The sequence below is a fragment of the Heterodontus francisci genome, chromosome 17 (genome assembly GCF_036365525.1).
Source record: "Heterodontus francisci isolate sHetFra1 chromosome 17, sHetFra1.hap1, whole genome shotgun sequence".
NCBI classification, from domain to species: Eukaryota; Metazoa; Chordata; class Chondrichthyes; order Heterodontiformes; family Heterodontidae; genus Heterodontus; species Heterodontus francisci.
Genome location: NC_090387.1, coordinates 42,759,098 through 42,782,798, shown reverse-complemented (window position 1 = coordinate 42,782,798; position 23,701 = coordinate 42,759,098). Strand labels below are relative to the sequence as shown.

The following is a 23,701-nucleotide window of genomic DNA, read 5'->3' as shown; positions in this document are numbered from 1 at the left end:
AGATGCACTTCCGCTGTCTTAATAGATCTGGTGGAGTCCTTCATTATGTCCTAGAGAGGGTTGCATACATTGTTGTGGTCTGCTGGATTCTACACAACATAACAGTACAGAATGGGGAGGCCTTGCAAGATGAAGAAATACGAGAGCATGAGACATCCTCCAACAAAGAGGACACACAGGGCGCACAAGGCCAAGCATACATAGAAGATCAGAGCACAGTGATGGTGGCCAGACATGGCAAGCAGCGCACAAGGGAAGCACGGCAGAGACCTTTAATAAAAGCAAAATACTATGGATGCTGGAGATCTAAACCAAAAATAGAAAGTGCAGGAAAGACTCAGCAGGAGTAGCAGCATCTGTGGAGAGAGAAGCAGAGTTAACGTTTCAGGTTGGTGACCTTTCATCAGAACTGTTCTAATGAAAGGTCACCGACTTGAAACGTTAACTCTGCTTCTCTCTCCACAGATGCTGCCAGACCTACTGAGTATTTCCAGCAGAGACTTATAATGTTGCGTTTACACAATTCATGGATTTCAATAGATATGCTTGCGACAAAAACTCACCATCATGCATGTAATCTCAAGTCCTCTGCCTCTGTACTATCTGTCTCTCCAGCATGAATTGCAACAAGAAATTCAGCCAGTGTCTATGTGACATCATTCATGCAATTAAACATGATGCATATTGGCATGTTAATGATGTCAGTGGTCACATTGGCAATGTTGTAAGGCTTATGATGGGATTGCAGGAGTTACAATCACGCCATGGTGGAATGTGGTTTTCAAACAATGAAGGCTGATGATTGGCACTAAAGAACATTTAATTAAACTAAACACGGCATATCTGTCTCACCCATGAATATCCATATGTGTCAAAATGTCTTTTTAATATGTTTATGGCTGGTCCTTCGCGGTTCACCCCTGCACAAGACGCTGAACTGGAGACAGGCAGCTGATCAGGATGTCCCTTGGCCTATGATGACTTTGGCGGTCGTCCTTTAGGTGCTTGACACCTGGAAGGCCTCGGCTGCCTGAAGGCTTCCTGCACTGGTGCAGGACTGTCCTCAGGTGTCACGGCTGCTGAAGCTGAACTTACTGGTGGAGGGGCTGAGGAGCTCGTGTCCACACTCGAATCACCCTGAGAGGAGACACCAGATGTGGAGCGCATCCCCTCCTCCTCCCTCTCAAGGCTTGTTGGAAGCTCCCTGCTGTCCAGAAATGAATTAGGAACAGGAAAGCTCTCCAGGTTCCGAGTGCTTCTCTCACCCTGCCACTGCTGATTTGAAGTTATTGCCAAAGCGAGGATTTGCAGGTCATGGCATATTTGTAGAATATGGCTCTCCACGAAGGTTGCCAAACCTCTCGATGGATGAAGCAGTGCATTCAAATGCCTGTGACATGGCAGCAGTCATGGTGCATGGCCTCTGGCACCTCCGCCAGATGTTGCTTTACCTCTCTCTGCAACTCTAGCATGCCCTGTGCTGTCGACTCCAGAGCTCATATCAGTCTGGGGCTCAGCATGGGCCTGGACCCCGACAGTTCTCTGACTGTCAGAAGCATCAGCTGTCTCAGCCTCAGCCAACTGCTCACATGCATTTGTTGTGCTCTCACCAGCTTGTGACCCTGATTCTAATGCAGATCAGTTACCCACCAAGGTGAGAGTATCTGCACTGGTGAAAGGTGCAGGAGAGTCATTGGATGGTGCTTCCTCTAAGTGTTTCTCGTCCTCAGAGGTTGCCGGGTTGTTGTCGTTTGATCATTGTCTGGAACCATTTGCGAGTAGCGCCCTGCAAGATACAATGTAAAGAACAGACATTTAGCTATTATGGTACACATGTCCCAGTGATGACAGCATTGCATTTCTCAATAAAATTTAATTTTGATTTATTCTGTGTTTGTCAATAATCACTCTCTTCAGCTGGGACCACGAGCTCAACGTGCTCCTTGGCTCCTGGCTAACTTAAGCACCTCCTCTTCAGCCTGAGACAAAGGCCGCAGGTTGGGCATCCCACCACTTTGTGCTGGCTGCTTCCTTGCTGTTGTACGCCCTCTTCTCCAGAAATAACAAGGATGCAGCTATTGTCAATTTCCAAATGTATCTACATCATGGAAATACTAACATGGGCCCCTCATCAGCACTTGTCATGGGTCTCACTTGGGATGAGTTAGAAATGAGGGAGGCTGGTCTCACTTATGCAGTCAGTCATCTGCCATCATTCTGCTAGGACCTTCCTATCGTTGGAATGGCTCGGGAAAGCGTGCGACATTATGCTTGTGAGCACGCAGATCACAATAAGTTATCCTGAATCGCGCAACTTACTGTGGTTGATTGCAGGAGGTCATTGACCCTCTTGCTGCACTTCAGCCAGTTATGATGGCGACCCCAGGGTGACTAACCTCCTCTGCGGTCTCCATCCAGGCTTGCTTAGTCAGGCAGGAGGACTTCTTGCCATCGCTGGGGAAAGGGACCTTTCCCTTGCAGCCTGGAGGAGAATCAGCAGGGAGGCATTACTAAAGCATGGGCTACCCTTGATTGTACATCTGCTATTGTTATAACGACGCCCAGGGTGCTGCTTGTAGATAAAGTAACATCTTGAAAAGCACAGACTATTAGCCTCAGGAACCGGAGGATGAATGAATGCAGAGAGTAAATGCAGGGCTGGCAGCCTTTGAAAGATGGTGCCAGCAGCTGCTCCAACATCAGGTGACGCCACGAATGGCATCGCCAATGCCGCCCCTGCCATGTGATTGGGGGGGATGACCGCTGTAGTTATGCTAAATGGCTGTCCGCTGTGTAATCACAGCAGCGCGGCTGCTAATGACACAGGTGGGAGAGCTGCCATTTTGCATACCCACTTCAATTCAGCCCGTAATGTCTGGTCAGTAGTGACCTTGGTAACATTCTTAATTGCAAGTCTTTCTTTTAATTTTAAACTATGCTGCCAGCAAACCCCGAAGGCTTTTTTATTTAACTGCCCACGCTGCCATCAATGCCAGTGACTGAGAGAAAAACAAACAAGGGAGTGTGCGCGAGAGAATTTGAGCATTGGGTGCGCATGAGAGGATCTACTATTGACAATTTCTCCCATGTATCCCCCAGAGATATCTTGCACACCCCAAGGGGTACGCATACCACTGTTTGAGAACCCCTGATATAGTGGCATCAAAGAATACTCTGCTCCTAACTGTGTGAGCTTCCAATTGGAGTTGTATTCCACAGTGAGAGCTCATTGAAAATCTAACTATTCTAATTCGGACCGATCTGGGAGGATTTGCAGGTTGCCCAGGTATAATTCTGGCTAGAGTAAAGCCTGCACCACAATAATCTCACCACCTACAAGCACATGGCTAAGATTCTGCCCTATAGAGTTGGATTCAATTATCTTTTAGTGGTCACTGAGAGGTGAAGAAAAATTATTTATCCTCAGGAGATTAATTAAGGTTGCATGATTGGGTAGATTGAACATTGTCTGTAGAAAACATTGTTAGGGACAGATAAGAGATCATAGGGATAGCTCCCCCTTTTCCACCTCTCAACTGACTAAAGACCGATCTCGGGGGTGAGCTTCAAAAACAGTGCAGCGCACACGCGAGCTGCCGCGCTATTTATCGAGGGGGTTCATTTACATAGAGGGGGTGGAATGCCTGCTCCCGATGATGTCGAGGGGGCAGGTGCTCCGTCCCCGGCAATGACATCCCGCGCCACCGCGCAGACCCCGCGGCATTATTAAAGGGCTTCAGGCCCTTCCAAGGCATTTAAATTTTTAAAGGGGCAATTAAAAAAAAATTAACATTAAAATTTTATTCCAAATTTCAATCCCCTCTCCCACTCCCCCCCCCAATGACGAATCAGTTTATTAATTGCCCTCTCCCGTCAAAAAACTTTTCTTATGATCCAGAACTTCCCCCCCCCCGAACTTTATTAACTTTGACCTTCAACCCCTTCCCACTATCCCTTCAACCAATAGCGAGAGTTTTCCCTGCTCCCCACCCGCGCCCTGAAAACTTCACTCCTCCCCCCTCCCCACCAATGTGCCACCTTGGATCTCTGAATGGAGATCCGAAGGCGCAGGATTTCCGGCAACTGTCCGGAATGTCAGTGCGGGACGGCCATCACGACAAGGTAAGTAATTATGCATTAATTAGAATTTATGTAAATATTTAAATTAAGTTCCTGTCACCGAGCGGCGGGGGGCCGCCATGAGGCCTCGCCGCTGCCAGTAATATGGAGTGGGGTCTTCCCAGCGGCGAGGCCATGGCAGGCCTCTCCCGGAGGTATTTTACGGGCCCCCCCTGCCATGACCCCCGACTTCGGGAGGCTGGTAAAATCCAGCCCAGGGTGTTTTTAAAAAAAGTGTTTTAACCACTGAGTGCTTTAATTGTCAAGGACAGACAAATGACAGGTTTTCTCTTAAGTTTTAAAAGAAAGATAAATGTTTTTTACTCAACATCTGAAATATACACAACTACACCCACTCTCACACTCATACAGATACTATAGACACTTTGATTTCGTCCTCTGTGCAGTTGTGAAACCTGATTCTGAGCTCTTAGGCTCTATTTTCCAGAACTGCAGAGTCAGTTAGACATCTTGGACAGCGCAAAACATCTCTGGTACCTTTCTTGCTTCCAGTTTCTTTCAGATTGAATAATATACACCTATCATCATTTCCCGATTTCTTTTCAGTGAACCTTTGATAGTGCACATTCTGTGTTTCAAGCCAGTGCAGTGCCTAGTGAATAAACTGCATGCGTTTGATATTCCCAGGAGGCTACATCGCTGTGGCATGGTTGGATCAGGGAGTCAGCCATGGGGGAGGGAGGAATTGTTTAGTCAGGATACTTTGGCCATCATGAGTCTGGGGCAGGCGTGATGGATCAACTGATCTTTTCACGCACATCAATTTTGTATGTCCTATCTTTGTATGATAATTTTAGGTTATCTAGATAACTATTTGCTTTTCTTACAGGAAAATAGATACTTTAATGAAATAACTTTGAATTAGTTGTGTTTCTTCATAGTAATAGACTTTGGATCTCAAAATGATCTTGGCCCTTGCTGGATTAAAACCCACTATACAATAGGTACAAACATGTAAAATAAGGCATCCTGATTAAGATCAACCCCATGAATCCTTGTCTTTGGTCCATGGGATATGGGAACAAAGTAAGACAATGAGTTTAGGACTGTCGCTCATGGATAACCACCAACATGGACTGGTTAGGCCAAATGTGCTGTTTCCATGTTGTAACTTGCATGTAATTTTATATGTAATTTGGACATTACAATGCAATGTTATGTAAATTGCTTTTAAAGTCTTGTACTTTGTTTGGCTTCAATTGCTTTGGTCCTGCATACTGCTTTCTACCAGCTAGTAATTAACATTAGAGTGGCTGATGAAAAAATGAGACCATTAAAAGGTTCATTTTCAACTTGACTTCACAAATTACAAGAATTACTTATTTCTCTGATCCATTAAGCTCCATTTTGACAATGCTCCAGTTGGGAAAAGATCTGCTGTATAGGGGGAATGGGCGATATTATCTTGGACCCACAATTGTATTGCATTTAATGGTTAGAGGTGTGCATGTTCCCAGGTTTACCTTTGTTCTTTTCCCTTTTTATTCTAGGCTGTGCTTGAAGCTGCTGCTCACTCCAGATCTTTATTTTAGGAGACATTATTGTGAGACTTGTCTTTATTGACTACTTAGATTTTCTAGTTTGTTGCTTCATGCTTTGTTACTGCCCTAGTTCTCCTTTGGTTCCAGTTGTCACAGATGGCGTTTTCATTACATTTGAAGCTTTTCTGATGGAAAGTAGAAAGTGAGAGCATTAACTGACTATCGATGGTGCCTGAAGAGGTTCTCTCATTTTGATAATGTAATCTGCCTTTTATGCCTTTGACATGATGCTCTAATTCCCTAAGTGGCGAAGAACAACTGCTAATTGTGGAAAAGAGCTCCCTGAAATAAACTTTTATCAGGCAAGTGAAAAATATTCTATTTATTACCAGTTGGTAGTTTGAAGCAATTATCTTCTCTGCAAATACAATTTGCACTATGGAATGTTTACCAAATAATATTAATCATTATCAACGCAATTTTTGCTGAAAAATCTGTAGGTTCACAATCATGCTGCAGTGGAATTTTGAGTGATACAATTATACGTAAGTGACGGTTCTGCAAATTTTTTAAGAAGACTGGTGCAATTTCTTCCCTGGAGTCTAAAGATGGCTGCTATTCTTGATGATTATAGAAAATATAGGCCTGGATTTTGTGAGCGGTGGTGAATAGACGGCACTCGCCGCGGACGTCAAAGAAAACAGCCAACAAATCTCTGATTTCACCTTTTACGATTTTAATTTCAGTCTAGCGTCAGCTACGGGGGATCTCTGGCATCCAGCAACAGTGATGTCATGAAACAGGCGAAGCAGCCAATCACATTGAAGAATTCTCACAGAGAGCAAACCTGGCAGTAGAAAATACTGATAATCCTTTTTTACAGTGAAATAAAGACTGGGACATAAACATAGGATTAAGGTCGAAGCTGAAATATCATAAACAAACTTTTAAAAAATTGATCCATCTATGGAATTTTTTTATCACACGGGAGAAATTTGATATTCTACAAATATATATAGGGCTGTGTTCTCGCACCTACACTGTTTGGGATCTTCTTCTCCCTGCTGCTCTCACATGCGTTCAAGTCTTCAGAAGAAGGAATTTTCCTCTACACAAGATCAGATGGCAGGTTGTTCAACCTTGCCCGTCTTAGAGCGAAGACCAAAGTACGGAAAGTCCTCATCAGGGAACTCCTCTTTGCTGACGATGCTGCATTAACATCCCACACTGAAGAGTGTCTGCAGAGACTCATCGACAGGATTGCGGCTGCCTGCAATGAATTTGGCCTAACCATCAGCCCAAGAAAATGAACATCATGGGACAGGACGTCAGAAATGCGACCACACTCTGGAAGTGGTTCAAGTGTTCACCTACCGAGGCTCAACTATCACCAGTAAACTGTCTCTCAATGCAGAAATCAACAAGCGCATGGGAAAGGCGTCCACTGCTATGTCCAGATTGGCCAAGAGGGTGTGGGACAATGGCGCACTGACACAGAACACAAAACTTCGAGTGTTTCAAGTCTGTGTCCTCAGTACTTTGCTCTACAGCAGCGAGGCCTGGACAACGTATGTCAGCCAAGAACGACGTCTCAATTCGTTCCATCTTCGCAGCCTCCAGAGAATCCTTGGCATCAGCTGGCAGGACCGTATCTCCAATGCAGAAGTCCTCGAGGTGGCCAACATCCCCAGCATATACAACCTACTGAGCCAGCGGCGCCTGAGATGGCTTGGCCATGTGAGCAGCACGGAAGATGGCAGGATCGCAAAGGACGCACTGTACAGTGAGCTCGTCACTGGTATCAGACCCAGCAGCCGTCCATGCCTCCACTTTAAAGACATCTGCAAACGCGACATGAAGTCCTGTGACATTGACCACAAGTCATGGGGGTCAGTTGCCAGTGATCGCCAGAGCTGGCAGACAGCCATAAAGGCGGGGTTAAAGGGTGGCGAGTCGAAGAGACTTAGCAGTTGGCAGGAAAAAAGACAGAAGCGCAAGGAGAGAGCCAACTGTGTAACAGCCCCGACAATCAAATTTATCTGCAGCGACTGTGAAAGAGTCTGTCACTCTAGAATTGGCCTTTATAGCCACTCCAGGCACTGCTTCACAAACCACTCACCACCTCTAGGCGCTTACCCATTGTCTCTTGAGACAAGGAGGCCAAAGATAGAAGATAGATATTAGTTTTTCAGGGGTAACAGGGTTGTAATCATGTCTTCTATGCGATTAAAATCCCAGTTATACCTCACTCAACAAGTTGTAACTTTTTCAAGAGTTTTTTTTAACAGCGAGATTAAGAGCATAAAAGTGGAAGTTCATGTCATTCATATGATTTATAAGATTGCTATCTGTGCGGATTTCAATTGTGCACCCTATGGAGGAGAGGGGAATCACTGACAGCAACTTTTGGATTTCCCCGTTTAATTGTGCACTGTGGACGCTGGATGTTGCTGCCAGTTTCACAGCATAATGATACTGAATACTGACAACTTCGCTGTCAATTCAACTGCAAAATCCAGGCCAAAATTTCAAATCTTCCAATCAGGAGCAAGTTGTTACCTTCTTCTGTGGTTTCCAGACAACCACGGCTCATATTTTAAGCATGCTCACCTCACGTAGTTAGAAGAAGCCATTTTTATGTGGTTTTGTAAACTACATACATATTAATGACATGGCCTTATATACCTAACAGATTGATATCAAGGAGCATTGGTCTGAGACTCATGTGCAATTGATTGGACCCAAATCAGGGTCAGCAGGAGCAGGGCTGCAGAGGTCTGCTAAGGAAAACCCTCATTTATATGCTGTTTTCTCATGGGCGCAGCTGCTGTTTGTGCTGGTTACTGAGGCTGCTGCTCCACCTGAGCCTTCCATGCAAAAAAAAGTGTCAATATAACAGCTCCAAGATAAGCATGTACTGAGGTTAAGTAAGGCAAAAAAAAACTTGAGATAGAAGCTGGGAATTGTACTGGCAATCCAAACAGCACAATGAGATTGGGGTTCTAATTTGCATGAATTCATAAGCCCTCTACTTGCCACAGGCAGACGTCCCAGTTGACATAATAAACCATGCTGTTAAAATGGCAGCTGATGGGAAAGTGGCAGGAATGGAGTGGTTTAGTATCCTGCAGCGATTTTAAATGCCTGCCTGCCCAACTTCACCAGACTGGCAGTGTTAAAAACATCCCATCTGTAATCATTCTGCCTCACACCATATGCCAAGAAACATAGGAAGGTCAAGGTTCATGCCATAGCAGACATGAACAGTGAGAAAGAACCAGTAATCATTAAGCCAGTATTCATGCCAGAGCCGAGCAGGTAAATGTTGTTAATGGTAATTACTACTTCAGACAGATTGATACCACTAAAGGTAGGAACAGCAGACTACTTAAATTCCTGTTAGTTTGCAGTTCACCCTCCAATGTAATGACAGCATAGTATTTAGGAGATCTGAGCAAGAGTCTTTGGATATGATGCACTACATTCTAGCAATGTATGAGACTTCCTTGAATCACCTGAAATGCTGCAAAGATGATCAAAATAACTCATAGAATTTGTGTTCATTTCAGATAGAACAACATGTTTGTTCTTCAGAGTTCTACTTGGCAACTACAGATGGTTGTGGGTGGACTCCACTGTACCAAAAACAGACAAATTTCAGCACAGCCAGCATCAAGAAATATAGAAACAACTGCCAGGGACGCAGACCATCTTCAATAACATGCTGGTGTTTGGTTACGTTGACACAATTGATGAAGCCAAGAGTGACCATTAGAGAATCCTTGGAGCTATGATCATAAAGTGAAACTTAAAATCTCAATAAAACTAAACTAAACTTCTAAGCACATGTTCTTATAGCCCATGGTCTGAAATCCAAATAAGATCAGGGCAGTTCGGAGGAGGCCAAAATACTTAAGTGTCACCAGAATTGATTTATGTCAGCCACTGAGAAATCTGACATTTAAGGATGCAGAATGGTCCAGTTTGCATATTCATGACCAAGTGGTTGACTAAGTGAAACAGCTAGTTACAACTCACCTAATGCTGAAATACTGCAATTGCTGGAAAAATTCATCATGCGAATAAATGTTTCAGAAATAGGCCTTTGCACAGCACTTACATGGATTGGACAGTCAAGCAGAGAACTAACAGATACTGAGGCTCAGTATGAACAGATTGAAAAGGAACTATTTGCATATGAGAGATTCCATTAATATATTTCTGATAGAACAAGGACTCTATAGACAGACTACAGGCTTTTACAAGTTATAGAGAAGAAAGCACTTCATAATGTTTTAAAAAGGAAATGGGGTGGGATGGGGATCTGTTACATCATGTCCATGACTGTGTTTTACCCATTGGATTTTCTTCCATGGATAGTGGAAGAGCCTGGCCATTCTTTGGGGTGAATGCTTGTAATGAGCTGGTAAAGATGCGATTACATCATATCACCCGGTTTTTCATCATTATTAGTTCAGCTTAATTAATTTGGCATAAAACTGGGGTCAAGGATGCTATGCACTATCCCAAAAGCAGATGCAAATTTAAAGGGATAAGCTTATTCAGTTATTGATGCTATTAAAATATTATTATTTTTACTGGCATTCATTTGGCAAAGCAAGTTGTTGCAACATTAACTCAGATGCTCGAGCAGACCTGTACTCCACTGTATCCACCATGGTAATAGTGGATGATGTCATGAAGACCCCCAACTGCCAAGAATGAGGCATATTAATTTTGTCACATGAGCATTAATTTTAAACTAAAATAAAAGCAAAATACTGCAGATGGTGGAAATCTGAAATAAAAACAAGAATTTCTGGAAATACTCAGCAGGTCTGGCAGCATCTGTACAGAGAAGCAGAGTTAACGTTTCAGGTCAGTGACCCTTCATCAGATTAATTTTAAACTGTTGCTGGAGTGGAGAGATGACTTGTTTAAAGAGTTCAGCAGCGGCTGGAAAGCATTTGCATACAAAGAGGCAGTGCTTGGAGAGACAATGGGAACTGCTCACTGATTCAATTAACAGAGATTTGTCTGGGCAATGGTGATCCAATTCTTATCAGTATAAGAGACAGCACTACACCACCCCCACCGAAAGCTTTGGAATCCACAAAAGCAGGAGTTTGTTAAAAAAGCAAGTCACATGACTAACCTGCTGGCCCAGGTCTGGTTTTGAACTGCTCAGAGGACAGCTCGGGTCAAACTGCAGATTGCAACTGAACCTGGAACAAGAGCCTCTCTCCTGTCTGGCTCTCTCTCTTTCACTAATCTCCGGATCCACTGAAGTCACTTAATCCTCAAGAGAGAAAAGACTCCTACATCAAAACAAGTTTTAAAGCGTGCACTGGGCCCCAACTAAATGGCAAGACTTACCGGCAACCAAAGACTCCACATCAAACTCAAAGGACCATAAATAGAACCCAGCTATTGCCTCAAACTTTTCCCCTTTAATCTTTTTACTTTCTCTATCTGTGTTTATCGCATATGCATGTTAGTGTGGTCGCGTCGCGTAGTTGTAGTTGTTAACCGAATTAGAGTTTAAGATTAATAAACTTCCACCTTTCTTGTTTAAATCTAAGAAAACTTGTCTGATTGATTTATTTGCCTTACAATTGGAAAGCAGTGCACAAGGATTCACTGAGGGGGAGCTAAAAGCACAGTGTTTTTAAAAATTAAACCCTGTTAAGGTTAAACCAGGCAAAGGTTGAGAGGGAACCCCTAGCCCCTTTCTCACCTAGTCGTAACAGAAATTTGGGCGCTAGCATCCGGAGTTTGACCCACAGACAAACAAGAAATTGAAAGTGGGAAGCCAAATTGATCCTAATCAAAAAGAGAAAAGATTTCAATACAGGTTTTCTTGTGGTTGTGTGTGCTAGAATACTAACATGTCCGTGGCTGAAGTCAGTAATGCCCCAAGCCAGGGTGACGTAACTTGGGATAAGTTAAAAGCACTGACTATGGAGGAGTTGAGGAAAATGGCTGAGCAGTGTGGGATCACTGTATGTGGCAAGGATAGGAAGTCTGAACTCCAAAGACTAGTGACCAACCATTTTTCTCTTGAATCTGAAGAAGCAGAAACAGGGTTAGTAGTAGACTCCAAGAGGTTATTGTTAACAAGGATACAATTGGAACAGAGGAAATTTGAATTTGAGGAAAGAGAAAAAGAGAGACATGAGAGAGAAAGAGAGAGACAGGAGAAAGAAAAAGAAAGACAGGAGAGAGAGAAAGAACCTTCCAGAAGGAACGTGAAGAAAGAGAGAGAGACAGAGACAGAAAGAGAAAGAGCCTTCCAGAAGGAATGCAAAGAGAGAGAGCGCTGATGCAACTTGAGTTAACTAGGGGATGACAGAGTAACCCCAGTGAAAGCATGGCCAATATGGAGGAGCGTAATTCAAGGCTGGGTACAGAATTGTTAAAACTTTCCCAAATGAGAGGGAACCACTAGACCCCTTTCTCACCTGGTCGTAACAATGTTGAGATCACCACCATCCTTAACTTCCATACAAGGGGTATTCCAGGTTTCTACTGGGGAAATCTATAACATAAGCCGAACAATTGTTTACAGATAGATCAAGCAAACCAGAGATGCATTGTCCTCCAGAACTAGGAGTTGCACTAGATTCCACATGGTCAACTGGTGCCAGCATGACAAACCACAGAAATTTTATTGTTACGGATTCCCCAAGGTCCAAGAAGTCATTGAAGACACCCATGCGATCATTTGTGCTTCCCTCATAAATGCCCAGATGAACATCAACAGGAAAGAATACTATGTTCTCAATCTGACGAGCAACACACAATCATACAAGTGAACATTCATCTTCTTGCTAGCTGCCATGATACCTTTATTTTAAAAAATTCTATAATTCCAATGCACTTTAACCATGAACTCGCCTCTCTTGTATACAGGGCCTCCGTCATCTCTTTGATGCAGTGATGCATGGCATACCGGGATATGTTCACAATGTCACCTGCTCCCCTTTGGAAAGATCAGGTTTTGTAGATGTTTAAAGCAATGGTGACCTTGGCAGCACAGTCCTTGCCCGGTTCTGAGGCTGCAGATCCTGTTAAAGAGGAGACACAGTTCTGTAACCACGTCCTTGGTGAACCTCAGGCCCTCCAGGCACTGCTCCTGGCTGAGGTGGAGGTAGGAGAAGTGCTGTCTGAAAATCCGTGGTGGTGTGCCCCTCCATGGAGAACCCTCCTCCTCCTGCTCCTCCTCCCTCTGCACAGAGCTTCTCCTCTCTGTAGCCTCTGCTCCATTTTCTGGTCGTGTTGCAAACCCAGAAGTATTGCAACTCCAGGACAAAGCAGCCCACTTGATTGGAATCCCATCCACCATCTTCAACATTCACTCCCTTCACCACCGTAGCAGCGGTTGTACCATATACAAGATGCAGCAACTCACCAAGGCTCCTTCGAAAGCATCTTCCAAACCACCTAGAAGGACAATGGCAGCAGTTGCATGGGAACATCAGCACCTGAAAGTTCCCCTCTAAGCCACACATCATCCTGAGTTGGAACTATTTCGCGGTTCCTTCACTGTCGCTGGGTCGAAATCCTGGAATCCCCTTTATAACAGCATTGTTTGTGCATGTACACCACATGGACTGCAGCAGTTCAAGAAGGCAGCTTACCACCACCTTCCCAAGGGCTATTAGGGATGGGCAACAAATGCTGGCCGAGCCAGCGACGCCTTCATCCCATGAACGAATAAAAAAAAAGCCGCCATAACTGTTGCAGCCTTTGTGTGGAAGACACAAAACTCCTCTGCTCTTACAAAATGGAGTCAGCAACACTTCCAAATCCATTAACTCACCACAGCAGCTCCAAAACCATGCCACTGTTGCAAACTTTGCAACAGCAGAAGTAAATCAAAAGCACCCCATCTGCAAGTTGGATGGCTGGCCCTGTAAATAATACAAGTGTGGGGTTGGGGGGTGGAGTGGGGTTCCTTGTGCAGCTGTGAGTGATTAGCACAGGCATTCACTGGACCTGCTCAATCCAAGTTTTCAGAATCCAAGCATCAAATCAGCTGGAACAGCTATATGACATCACGATCTTCCAAAAGCAAAAGCTTCCAGCGCAGACACGGCAAGTTGCATTCGTGCCCTTCCCAGCATGGGGCACCATGCAGACTGCACCAGAAGTACAGTGTGTGCCATTTTCTCAGTTCGGGTCTTCAGTAGCACCAGCACCAGTGGCACTATGGGTCCCAATTTCGCAGTCAAAAGTTTTGATGTCACCAGAATTTAATTCACAACCCATTATCATATGCTTGCATGTCTACTTCTTATCACTGTGCTTTCCATTGGTACTATAGTGTGATGTCCAAACCTTCAAATCTCTAGGTACCACCTCAGTAGCAGGTAGCTGACTGCTGGACTGGTTCAGGGTCCTCTTGGGGCAAAGATGGCCATTGTTTCATGGGACCTAAGTCTAAGATGAGCCTTTTGCAGGCTGCAACTCTTGTGCATCTGCATACGTTGCCTACCCTGAGGTTTTGGCTCCATGAGCAGGCATTGTAAGAGGCTAGCAGGAGGACCCAAATTATGCCACCCTGAGAGAGAACAGTATCACATGTAGCGAGCAATTCCTGCTATGGCACTAGTACTGGGTACTGTCTCCACAGGGCCCCTAATCTGCCGGAAGTCAGACCTAATGGTACCAGTGAGATCCAGTAAATCCTTACTGCTATTCTGAAGATCATAATTGCAGTGATAACATCTGCATGCAGCAAACAATTTAGGGTCAATATATCACAAAAGCAAAATATTGCAAATGCTGGAAGTCTGAAATAAAAACAGAAAATGCTGTAAATACTCATCAGGTTTGGCCGCATCCGTAGAAAGAAACAGTTAATGTTTCAGATCACTTCTGATGAATGGTCATCGACATAAACCTTTAACTCAGTTTCTCTCTCCAAAAATGCTGCCTGACCTGCCGAGTATTTCCAGCATTTTCTGATTTTATATTAGGGTGAATATATGTGAGGTTGTGAGTGAAAGAACACTTCCAGATGAAGGCATGGGCTTTTAAGGTCATCACACAGCTTCCTGGGCATTGGCGGGAAGCAATTGAAACAATGTGAGGGAGAAATTATGGTAAATGTCCGCAGTGAAGTTTTGAGAGGTGTGGTTGCCATCTCTCAATTTGTCTGCCCTGATAAGATCATTTAACTTCTTCAGTCACTGTATTACGTTATCAAGGTTGCACTGAATGCTCAAGCCAACTCTTGCTACTGTCGCTGTGCTGCTCTCCTTATAGACTTACATTGCTGTGTGTCAAACAATGTCTCCCTTCTTCTGAACTACCCCATCTCCAACTTCCCTTTCTTCTCCAAAGTCCTTGAATGTGTTATCGGGACAACCTTTCAAATCTGTACCCATCTTTTTCAGAATTCCATGTTTGAATGCTGCCAAACAGGCTTCTGCCCCTGCCACAGTTCTGAAGTGACCCTTATGAAAGTCACAAAGGCCATCTCATATGACTGTGTAACCATGGTAAACTCACCCTCCTCATCCTTCTTGACCTGTCTGCAGCTTTTGACATGGTAGACAACACCATCCTCCTCCAATACCTTTCCTCTGACATCTAGCTGGGTAGGACTGAACTCGCCTTATTCCATTCTTATATGTCCAGTCGTAGCCAGAGAATCTCTTCTCACTCCCTTACCAATACCTCTAAAGTCTCACAATCTATTCTTGGCACCCTCCTAGTTCTCATCTGCGTGCTACCTCTTGGCGACATCACTCAAAAACACAAAGTCAGGTTCCACATGTATGGTGGTGAGACTGAGCTCTGTCTCACTATCACCTCTCTTAACCCCTCCAATCTTGCTAAATTATCAGATTGCTTGTCCAACATTCAGTACTGGATGAGCAGAAATGTTTTCCAACTAAATATTGGAAAGACCAAAGCCATTGGCCAGGATTTTACATTGGGGTGGAGGCCCCACCCACCAGCCAAAATGTCAACGGCAAACCGGCCTCCGCCAGGCCTGGAAGCCACACTGTGATTTTATGTGGCCCAGGCCCTTAATTGGCCTTGGGCAGGACTTCCGCCCCTCTGAGGCAGGAGGCCCCACCTACAAGAGCCTACCAATCAGTGGGCCGACAGCTCTTCAGTCCCAGCAGCGCGGGAGCAGAGGCCACCGCTGGGACTGTGCCCAGAGAGAGGAGCAGCAATGGAGGAGGCCCCGGAATTCAGGTAAGTGTGTGGGGCCTCGCTGGGGACAATCCACTGAACCTCGGCGAGGCAAGGTGGGGGGGATCAGTTGAGAGGGCAGGAGGTAGCGCTCCAGCAAGGACAGCTTATGTTGCTGGGGGTGCCCTCTGTGGGGCACAGGGTACCCAATCAGGATGGCCCCCCTCCGGGCCCATAAGGATGCCACCTGGTATTACCAGGCGGCCTCCTCAAGTGCTGAAGTTCCCGGCTGTTGCTGGTAAAATACCAGTGGTAGCAGGAGAAAGCCCTTATGTGGCATGTAATTAGCTACATAAAGGCCTTAATTGGCCTGGGACGGATGGGCCGTCTGTCACCTCCCCCACCGCTTGAAAAATTGCCACAGGAACGGGAAGACAATGGGAACAGCACCCCGCAAACCCCGCCCCCGCCTCCCACTCAATTTTACACCCCATTCCTCCAGCTGGCCCCGCAGAGGGGCATGGCCATTGTCTTCAGTCCCCGATAACAAACTCTGTTTCCTGGCCACTGACTTCCTCCCTGCCCCTGGCAACTGTCTGAGGCCGAACCAGACAGTTCACAACCTGTCATATTCAACCCCAAGATGAGCCTCTGACCACATATCCGTGCCGTCACCAAGAACCCCTACTTCCACCTTCAAGGCATCTCCTTACTTCACCCCTGCCTCATTTCATCTGCTGCTGAAACCCTCATCCATGCCCTTGTTACCTCTAATCTTGACTATTTCCAAGGCTCTCCCAGCCAACCTCCGATTTTCCACTTTCCATACACGAGCTCATGCAAGTCTCTGCTGCCTGTATTCTAACTCACAGCAAGTCCCTATTCACCCATCAGTCCTGTGCTCGCTGACCTACATTGATTTCCGGTTTGGCAATGCTTCAATTTTAAAATTTTGATCCTTGTTTTGAAATTCTTCCATGGCCTCATTCCTCCCTATCCCTGCGACCTCCTCCAGTCCACAACTCTCTGGGATCTCTCCACTCCCCCAATTCTGGCTGTTGCCCGTCCCCTATTTTAAGTGCTCCACCATTGGCAGCCTTGCTTTCAGCTACCTAGGCCCTAAACTCTGGAGTTCCCTCCCTCACCTCTCTGCCTCTCTACTTCTCTTTTCTCCTTTAAGACACTCCTAAAAACCTACCTCTTTGACTGTCCCAATATTGCTCAATATCACCTTATGTGGCTTGGTGTCAAATTTTGTTTGATAACGTTCTTGTGAAGCATCTTGGGATGCATTACAACATTACCTTTAATATATAAATGCAAGTTGTTGTTGTTCATCAGTGAACTTGAATCAGAGATTGGCATTCATAGAATCATGGAATAATACAGCACAGAAGGAGGCTATTTAGACCATCTAGTCTGTGCCAGCTCTTTTGAAGAGCAATCCAGTTTGTCCCACTCCCCTGCTTTTTCCCAATATCCCTGCAATTTTTTCTCCTTCAGGTATTTATCCAATTCCCAATTGAAGGCTACCATTGAATCTTTATCCACCACATTCCAAATCCTAACCATTCATTGTGTAAAAACAATTTTCCTCATGTTACCTCTGGTTCTTTTGCCAGTCACCTTAAATCTGTGTCCACTGGTTATTGGCCCTGCAGCCATCGGAAACAGTTTCTTTTTATTTACTCTATCTAAATCCTTTATGATTTTAAACACCTCTTTTCGCCTCCTCTGCTCTAAGGAGAACAACCCTGGCTTCTCTAGTCTATCCACGTAACTATCATTCCTCATCCCTGGAACTATTCCAGTAAATTTTTCAGTACTCTCTCCAAAGCCTTAACATCCTTCCTAAAGCGTGGGGTGCCCAGAACTGAACACAATGGCCATTGGGTAAATAAATATCACTTTTGACTCCAAAATCATTTTTGCTTCTCTTTACGTTTTAAGCTTTTGAATACCTCTAATTCGCTCGTTCTTCAAAGCTGTCCTCAAATGACAAACTTCCAATGACGAGCATTCATAAATTTGGGTTCTTGGCATCATTATTTAAATCAGACTGACTCTGGCAACAGTGTTGGGGTTAACCTGTCTCTGGTCAAGTGAGGGAATTGCACCCTGCCATATTTCCGCAAAGGATTTCACCCGAGCAGAAAATCAAGGCTAACGTATCCTTCAGCTCATGTTAGCATTCCAGCTTTTATTCAGCCTGTACCTCTTCACGTCCATCTGTTCTTGAAAGTTATTGTCGATCTGAAGACATCCTAGCGGAAAGGAAAGAAGTAGGGGCTGTCAGTCTGTTCCATTTATTGTCATACGAGCATTAAATAATAGTCACCAGATAACAAAGGAAATGAATAAAAATAGTACAATATTTATTGATAGAGTAAAAATTAAATGCAAAAGTGCCAGACTGTAGCTTCTGCTATTCAATTCCCTTTAAAGCAGCAATTTTCCAATTGTATTTTTTTTTTTAAATAGTACCTAATATTATTGTGAATTTTGAGTATTGAGTGTTTCTGTGGTCATCCCTTTATTTCAATGCTTAAAAGAAAGCATATTTTCAACATTTTTGTTTGTGATATGTGTCCAACCACATAAAGCTGACATTACATTTTCAGTAATATGCAGACATATTTTGCCATGAATTACATTTGCTGCCCAAGGGTGGTGGAAGTGAAGACAATCAATGATTTCAAAGGGAAATTAGATGGCACTTGAAGGAAATAAACTTGTGGGGATCGAGCAGGGGAGTGGAACTGACTGGATTGCTCTGCGGAGAGCCAGCATGAACTCGATGGACCGAATAACCTCCTTCCTGCCATAAATGACTCTATGACCCAATTTAAAGAACCTGTATTTATATAGCATAGCTCACAATTTCAAATGCAAATTACTCTTTCATGAAGAAGGTGATCCTCCAATATTGGTTTTCAGCAGTCCCCTCATCACAGCTACAGCTGTGACTAGTGGTGTTCCGCAGGGATCAGTGCTGGGACCTTTGCTGTTTGTAGTATATATAAATGATTTGGAGGAAAATGTAGCTGGTCTGATTAGTAAGTTTGCGGACGACACAAAGGTTGGTGGAGTTGCAGATAGTGATGAGGATTGTCAGAGGATACAGCAGGATATAGATCGGTTGGAGACTTGGGCGGAGAAATGGCAGATGGAGTTTAATCCGGACAAATGTGAGGTAATGCATTTTGGAAGGTCTAATGCAGGTGGGAGGTATACAGTAAATGGCAGAACCCTTAGAAGTATTGACAGGCAGAGAGATCTGGGCGTACAGGTCCACAGGTCACTGAAAGTGGCAACGCAGGTGGATAAGGTAGTCAAGAAGGCATACGGCATGCTTGCCTTCATCGGTTGGGGCTTAAAGTATAAAAATTGGCAAGTCATGCTGCAGCTGTACAGAACTTTAGTTAGGCCACACTTAGAATATTGTGTGCAATTCTGGTCGACACACGACCAGAAGGACGTGGAGGCTTTGGAGAGGGTACAGAGGAGGTTTACCAGGATGTTGCCTGGTCTGGAGGGCATTAGCTATGAGGAGAGGTTGGAAAAACTCGGATTGTTTTCACTGGAACGACGGAGGTGGAGGGGCGACATGATAGAAGCTTACAAAGTTATGAGCGGCATGGACAGAGTGGATAGTCAGAAGCTTTTTCCCAGGGTGGACGAGTCAGTTACTAGGGGACATAGGTTTAAGGTGTGAGGGGCAAAGTTTAGAGGGGATGTGCAAGGCAAGTTCTTTACACAGAGGATGGTGAGTGCCTGGAACTTGCTGCCGGTGAAGGTGGTGGAAGCAGATACGATAGCGACGTTTAAGAGACATCTTGACAAATATATGAATAGGAAGGGAATAGAGGGATATGGGCCCCGGAAGTGCAGAAGGTGTTAGTTTAGGCAGGCATCAAGATCGTCGCAGGCTTGGAGGGCCAAATGGCCTGTTCCTGTGCTGTACTGTTCTTTGTTCTTTGTTCTTTGTAGATTATGGGCAGCAATTTGTTGGAGCAGAGCAGTTAGTTATACCTTTTCCTGCATCCTTAAGCTCAGAAATGTTTTGCCTAAGTAGCTGGAAGCGTGAGCTGATAATAATCTAGCATGTGAAACAGGGCATCTGGGACCTTGGTAAATGACGAGAGCAATAGGGTGTCTGCTTAGCCAATGAGATTTAATGATTCAGAATTAAACAGTGGATGGACTGAGAAGGTGGGTGACTTAGAATGGGTTAATTCAATGTCAGACCAGGTACAGAAAGTGAAATAGAGGAAAAGAAAGATTGGATTAGGAGAGAGAACAAAGAGAGAGAAGAAATGTAAGTAGACAAAAAATAAATAAAATTTGATATTTTAAAAATCTCCAATAACTATTCACTACCTGAAGGAATGAAACTCTAGAGAAAGGTTAATTGGCAGTCATTAATAATTATCACATTGATAAAAGAGTACTTTTGTGGTGAATTTAACAGACAATTAATGTGCAAGTGCAGCAATGTCTTGAAACTCATGGGGAGATTAAGCATGAGATACCATTTTTATGAAGCTGACAGTGGAACTGGGCAAATTAGACAGCAACTTTTGGCAATTTGCGATTCATGGAGTATCTCTTCTGCACCACAGTTTGCTGGCCGATTAGCACATTAATAACAGCGTGCATCATTTACACACCACATTTCTTTTCAGCAAATACCAGCCCAATGTTTCCACAATTGTCAATATCCAATGTCTGCAAGCATATCTTTAATGGCAATTGTTAAAGTTTACATAAAGCCAAACCAAATGGTTCCACATAACAACACTTTAATGGTTCCATGTGTACTTTCTGATTAGAGGTCTAAATAAGCTATATTGGCTAGGATTTACTCCTAGTCTTTTTTATTGAAGCTCAATAAATAGCTATTCTAGTTCATTTTACATTTACCCAAACTGGCGCATGCTAAGCGTCACCTATGAAACAGTCAAACTCAAGATAATAAAGGTGGAACTACAATGCATTAGAGAGTGGGAAAGTTACCTGGACACTTTGTTCCAGGAGGCAGTCACATTCCTTAGGTCCATTCTCGGGGTGGAGGGCATGACTACGAGTGAGGCAGGTATGGAGATCCAGAAGGTAGCAATGGAGGAGCCTCAGCCCTTACACTTGTCCAACAGGTTTGAGGTTCTTGCAGCTTGTGTGGACAAGAGCAGAGACTGCAGGGAGGATGAGCAAACTGACCACAGCACCATGGTGCAGGGGACCATTCAAGTGGAGGAAGTAAAAAAAATAGTAGTAGTATGGGACAGTATAGTTAGGGGAATAGATACTGTTTTCTGCGGCCGAAAGCATGAGTTCCAAAGGCTGTGTTGTCTGTCTGGTGCCAGGGTAAAGGACATCACCTCAGGGCTGGAGAAGAACTTGGAGTGGGAGGATCCAGTTGTTGTGGTTCATGTGGATACCAACAACATAGGTAGGACTAAGAAAGCAGTTTTGCTGAGGCAGTATGAGCAGCTAGGGGCTAAATTAAAAAGCGGAACCACAAAGGTACTAATCTCTGGATTACTACCTGAGCCATGATCAAATTGGCATAGAGTAAATAAGATCAGAGAGTTGAATGTGTGACTGAAAGATTGGTGTGGGAGAAATGGGTTTTGGTTCATGGGACACTGACACCTGTTCTGGGGAAAGAGGGAGCTGTATCATTGGGATAGCCTTCACCTGAACCACGCTGGGACCAGTGTCCTGGCAGATCATATAACTAGGGTTGTAGAGAGTGCTTTAAACTAAATAGTGAGGGGGGGAGGGTTCAGATGACTGGAAATTTAGAAAGTTAACAAGAAAGGGTATGGCAATAGTGCAGGGTAACGATACAGTTAATGATAACCAGAGTGTGGCAGAAAGGGACAGATCGTACAAACATTAGAGTGCACCAGCAAATAAGGTCAGAGTAGGGAAAAATAGTAAAAAGACAGAATTAAAGGCTCTTTATCTGAATGCATGCAACATTTGTAACAAGATGGATGAATTGATTGCACAAATAGAAATAAATGGGTATGATAGATGTCTATTACAAAGACATGGTTGCAAGGTTACCAACGCTGGCGACTAAGGGCTGGATTTTATAGTCCTGCTGCTGGGAGCAGTGGCGGACGCAGAACATGGTGGTCGTCCCTCATGGGACCCGCACCGCTGCGCCACCACGCCACTGCGATTACGTAGCAGATGGCCACTTTGCATATTGATGGCAGGCACCCATCCCAATCACATGGCAAGGGTGGCCTCGGCATCGTCGTTCATGGCATTACCTGTTGAAGGAGCAGGTGCTGGTGCCATTTTTAAAAGGCTGCCAGCTATGTAAACAGTACACCATAACGCAGAGTTCACCCCTTCCCCCACCCCACCGCTCCCCCCCCTCAATCAGAGTGCAGGGTTCACCCCTTTCCTCCCCCCAGCCATCAGAGTGCAGAGTTCCTTCCTTCCCCACCTCGGTAGTGCCAGATTTCCCTGGACAGGAAAGTGAAGATATCTGAGTTCCGCATGTCGCGCCGAAGATTGGGAACGGAAGGTAAGATCACTGTGGTTTGCATTTTAGATTTAGATTTAGATTTAGAGATACAGCAATGAAACAGGCCCTTCGGCCCACCGAGTCTGTGCCGACCATTAACCACCCATTTATACTAATCCTGCACTAATCCCATATTCCTACCACATCCTCACCTGTCCCTATATTCCCCTACCACCTACCTATACTAGTGGCAATTTATAATGGCCAATTCACCTATCAACCTGCAAGTCTTTTGGCTGTGGGAGGAAACCGGAGCACCCGGAGAAAACCCACGCAGACACAGGGAGAACTTGCAAACTCCACACAGGCAGTACCCAGATTTGAACCCGGGTCGCTGGAGCTGTGAGGCTGCGGTGCTAACCACTGCGCCACTGTGCCGCCCTAATTTTAATTCATGCAAATATGTAATTTATATATGCTAACTTGGGTCCTGTTGCAGAGTGGTGGAGAGGCTACGCTGGAGCTTCCCCGCCTCCAGGAAGATCGGGCCGGGCCATCCCAGCATCAGGTTCCGTGGCTGTCACTGCCATTCCGATTTTCTAGTCCCCCCCACCACTGCCACAGCACCAGACGTTGGGCTGGGTACAAAATCCAGCCCTAAATATTCAAGGGTATTTGTCATTTTGGAAGGATAGGAATAAAGGAAAAAGAGCTGGGGTAGCTCTGTTAATAAAAGATGAGATCAGTACAGTAGTGAGAAATAATCTTGGCTCGGAAGATAAAGATGTAGAATCAGTTTAGGTGGAGATAAGAAATAGCAAAGGAAAGAAGTCACTGGTGGGGGTAGTTTATAGACCCCCAAACAGTAGCTACAGTGTAGGACAGAGTATAAATCAAGAAATAATGGGGGCTTGTAGGAAACGTGCAACAATACTCGTGGGCGATTTTAATCTTCATATCGATTGAACTCATCAAATTAGCAAAGGTAGCCTGGAGGATGAGTTCATAGAGTGTATTGGGGCAGTTTCTTAGAAAAATATGTTCTGGAACCAACCCAGAAGCAGGCTAGTTTAGACCTGGTAATGAATAATGAGACAGGATTAATAAATTATCTCTTAGTAAAGGATCCTCAAGACAAGAGTAATCAATAACATGATAGAATTACATATTCAGTTTGAGGGTGAGAAGTTTGGCTCTGAAACTAGTGTCTTAAACTTAAGTAAAGGCAATTAAGGGTATGAAGACTGAGTTGGCGAAAGTGGGATGTGAAAATAAGTTAACAGGTAAGGCAGCACAGAAACAGTGGCAGACATTTAAGGAGATATTTCATAACCCTCAACAAAGATATATTCCATTAAGAAAGAAAGATTCTATGAGATGGATGCACCATCTGTGGCGAACTAAGGAAGTTAAGGATGGTATCAAATTGAAAGAAAAGATGTACAAT

General features: G+C 44.5%; 1 long non-coding RNA gene across 2 annotated transcripts in view; it reads right to left on the bottom strand.

Annotated features, from left to right (window-relative positions):
* Nucleotides 1–23,701, bottom strand: part of LOC137379189 (uncharacterized) — a 107,785-nt gene that overhangs the window by 9,163 nt on the left and 74,921 nt on the right. Inside the window, exon 3 of one of the 2 annotated variants that reach the window (XR_010976755.1) lies at nucleotides 17,986–18,034. The exons of the other annotated variant lie outside the window; for it this stretch is intronic. This is a non-coding gene — a long non-coding RNA (uncharacterized lncRNA). The remainder of the gene's footprint in view (nucleotides 1–17,985; nucleotides 18,035–23,701) is intronic. 2 annotated transcript variants of the gene reach the window in all.